This window comes from Sorghum bicolor, unplaced genomic scaffold, assembly GCF_000003195.3.
Source record: "Sorghum bicolor cultivar BTx623 unplaced genomic scaffold, Sorghum_bicolor_NCBIv3 super_39, whole genome shotgun sequence".
NCBI classification, from domain to species: domain Eukaryota; kingdom Viridiplantae; phylum Streptophyta; class Magnoliopsida; order Poales; family Poaceae; genus Sorghum; species Sorghum bicolor.
The window spans coordinates 295,680-300,081 of record NW_018396414.1 but is presented as its reverse complement, the minus strand read 5'-3'; positions in this window follow the sequence as shown (position 1 = coordinate 300,081).

The window sequence follows — 4,402 nt, the reverse complement described above, 5'->3', positions numbered from 1 at the left end:
CTTCAAGATCACCGAAGCAATCGATCTCTCAATCCGCATGACAGAGACAGCAACCCAAGCTTTCACTTGAGCCTCTTCACCTAGGAGTACCATCGGGAACTTCTACAACAGTTTCTAAGCCTACGATGCACAGGGCACAAACAACACACTTATCTTGCACCGAAACTAATACTATCTCCAACTAGACTGAACTGAGATTCCATATGACACACTTCATCTATTAGTTCCATCAGGTGCATCTAGCAGTTCCATCGGGTGTGTCCAAATTGGTTTCTGAATATATGGTACGTTCCATGCAAACCGTGCGCCTATTTTGCATCAAGATTAGAACTATCTCTAAACAAACTGAACCACGCTTTCACTTGAGCCTCTTCACCAAGGAGTACCACCAGGTGCCTCCAAAATGGTTTCTTATGGTCCATTAGGTGCCAACCGTGCACCTATCTTGCACCGAAACTAACACTATCTCCAAATGGACCGAAGCAAGATTCCATATGACAGACATCATCTAGGAGTTCTATCAAGTGTGTCCAAACTGATTTCTAAGCATATGGTACATCAAGATTAACACTATCTCAAAAGAGACCAAACCAAGCTTCCACTTCAGCCTCTTCACCTAGGAGTATCATCGGGTGCTTCCACAATAGTTTCTGAGCCTATGGTGCATTAGGTGCAAACCATGCACCTATCTTACATCAAAACTAACATTGTCTCCAAATAGAACGAAGCGAGATTCTATATGACACACATTATCTAGGAGTAGTATCGGGTGCATCGAAATTGATTTCCGAGCATATGGTACGTTCCATGCAAACCGTGCACCTATCTTGCATCAAGATTAGCACTATCTCCAAACCGAGCTTCCACTTGAGCCCCGTTACCTAAGAGTACCATCATGTGCGTCCAAAATGTTTCTTAGCCTATGGTGCAATAGGCACAAATTGTGTACCTATCTTGCACCAAAACTAACTCTATCTCCAAAGAGACCAAAGTGAGATTCTATATGACACACATCATCTAAGAGTCCCACTGGGTGCTTCCAAATAGATTTCTAAGCATATGGTACGTTCCATGCAATACGTGCACCTATCTTGCATCAAGAATAGCACTATATCCAGACAAACAACTGAGCTTCCACTTACGCACCTTTACCTAGGAGTATCATCGGGTGCATCCAAAATAGTTTCTTAGCCTAAGATGCATTAGGCACAAACCGTGTACCTATCTTGCACCAAAACTAACTATGTCTCCAAATAGACTAAAGCGAGATTCCGTATGGCACATGTCATCTAGGAGTTCTATTGGGTGTGTCCAAATGGATTTTTGAGCATATGGTACGTTCCTTGCAAACCGTGCACCTATCTTGCATCAAGATTAGTTCTATCTCCAAACAGATCGAACCAAGCTTCCACTTGAGCCTCTTCACCTAGGAGTATCATTGGGTGCTTCCACAATAGTTTCTGAGCCTATGATGCATCATGCGCAAATCGTGCACCAATCTTGCACCTAAACTAACACGATCTCCAAACGGACCAAAGCGAGATACAATATGACACACATCATCTAGGAGTTCTATCGGGTGCGTCCAAATTGATTTTTGTGAATATACTATCTTCAACTGGACCGAAGCGAGATTCCATATGGCAAACTTCAGCTAGTAGTTCCATCGGGTGCCTCTAGCAGTTCCATCGGGTGTGTCCACATTGATTTCTAAGCATATGGTATGTTCCATGCAAATCGTGCGCCTATCATACATCAAGATGAGAACTATCTCCAAACAGACCAAACCAAGCTTCCACTTGAGCCTCTTCACCAAGGAGTATCACTGGGTGCGTCCAAAATGGTTTCTTAGACTATGGTGCATTAGGTGCAAACCGTGCACCTATCTTGCACCAAAACTAACACTATCTCCAAATGGACCAAAGCAAAATTCCATATGATGCACATCATCTAGGAGTTCTATCGGGTGTGTCCAAATTGATTTCCGAGCATATGGTATGTTCCATGCAAACCATGCACCTATCTTGCATCAAGATTAGCACTATATCGAAACAGACCAAACCGAGCTTTCACTTGAGCCTCTTCACCTAGGAGTACAATCGGGTGCTTCCACAATGGTTTCAACCCTATAGTGCATTAGGCGCAAACCGTGCACCTATCTTGCACTGAAACTAACATTGTCTCTAAATAGACCAAAGCGAGACTCCATATGACACACATCATCTAAGATTTCTATTGGGTGCGTATAAATTGATATCTAGGCATATGGTATGTTACATGCAAACCATGCACCTATCTTACATCAAGATTAGCACTATCTCCAAACAGACCGAACCGAGCTTCCACATCAGCCTCTTCACCTAGGAGTATCATCGGGTGCTTCCACAATTGTGTCTGAGCTTATGGTGCATTAGGCGCAAACCGTGCACCTATCTTGCACTGAAACTAACATTGTCTCTAAATAGACCAAAGCGAGACTCCATATGACACACATCATCTAAGATTTCTATTGGGTGCGTATAAATTGATATCTAGGCATATGGTTTGTTCCATGTAAACCGTGCACCTATCTTACATCAAGATTAGCACTATCTCCAAACAGACTCAACCAAGCTTCCACATCATCCTCTTCACCTAGGAGTATCATTTGGTGCTTCCATAATGGTTTCTGAGCCTATGGTGCATTAGGCGCAAAGTGTGCACCTATTTTGCACCGAAACTAACATTGTCTCCAAACGGACCGAAGTGAGATTCTATATGACACACATTATCTAGGAGTTCTATCGGGTGTGTCAAAATTGATTTCCGAGCGTACTATACATACCATGCAAACCGTTCAATAAATCATGCATCAAGGTTAGCACTATCTCCAAACCGAGCTTCCACTTGAGCCCCTTTACCTTGAGTAATATCACGTACGTCCAAAATGGTTTCTTAGCCTATGGTGCATTAGGCACAAACCTTGTACCTATCTTGCACCAAAACTAACACTACCTCCAAAGAGACCGAAGTGGGATTCTATATGAGACACGTCATCTAGGAGTTCTATTGGGTGCTTCCAAATAGATTTCTAAGCATATGGGATGTTCTATGCAATTCATGCACATATCTTGCATCAAGATTATCACTATCTCAAAACCGAGCTTCCACTTGAGCCCCTTTACCTAGGAGTTCCATCACGTGCGTCCAAAATGGTGAAATCGTGTACCTATCTTGCACCGAAACCACCACTTTCTCCACACAGACTGAAGTGAGATTCTTTATGACACACATCATCTAGGAGTTCTATTGAGTGCTTCTAAATAGATTTCTAAGCATATGGTACGTTCCATGCAATTCGTGCACCTATCTTGCATCAAGATTAGCACTATATCCAAACAAACCAAACTGAGCTTCCACTTGAGCCTCTTTACCCAGGAGTATCATCGATGCATCAAAAATGGTTTCTTAGCCTATGATGCATTAGGCACAAACCGTGTCCCTATCTTGCACCAAAACTAACTCTGTCTCCAAACAGACTGAAGCGAGATTCCATATGACACATGTCATCTAGGAGTTCTATTGGGGTGCATCCAAATGGATTTCTTAGCATATGGTATGTTCTATTCAAACCGTGCACCTATCTTCCATAAAGATTAGCACTATCTCCAAACAGATCGAACCGACCTTTGACTTGAGGCTCTTCACCTAGGACTATTATTGGGTGCTTCCATAAGGGTTTTCGAGCCTATGGTGCATTATGCGCAAACCAAGCACCAATCTTGCACCTAAACTAACATTGTATCCGAACAGAATGAAGCAAGATTCCACATGACACACATGATCTAGGAGTTCTATCGGGTGCGTCCAAATTGATTTCTGAGAATATGGTACGTTCCATGCAAACGTATACCTATCTTGCATCAAGATTAGCACTATCTCCAAACAGACCAAACCGAGCTTTCACTTGAGCCTCTTCACCTAGGAGTACCATTGGGAACTTCCACAATGGTTCTGATCCTATGGTGCACTGGGCACAAACCATGCACATATCTTGCACCGAAACTAATACTATCTCCAACTGGACTAAAGCGAGATTCCATATGATACAATTCATCTAGTAGTTCCATCGGGTGCATCTACAGTTCCATCGGGTGTGTCCAAATTGATTTCTGAGCATATGGTATGTTCCATGCAAACCGTGCACCTATCTTGCATCAAGATTAGAACTATCTCCAAACAGACAGAACCAAGATTCCACATGAGCCTCTTCACCAAGGAGTACCATCGCGTGCGTCCAAAATAGTTTCTTAGCCTATGGTGCATTAGGCACCAACCGTGTACCTATCTTGCACCGAAACTAACACTATCTCCAAAGAGACCGAAGTGAGATTCTATATGACACACGTCATCTAGGAGTTCT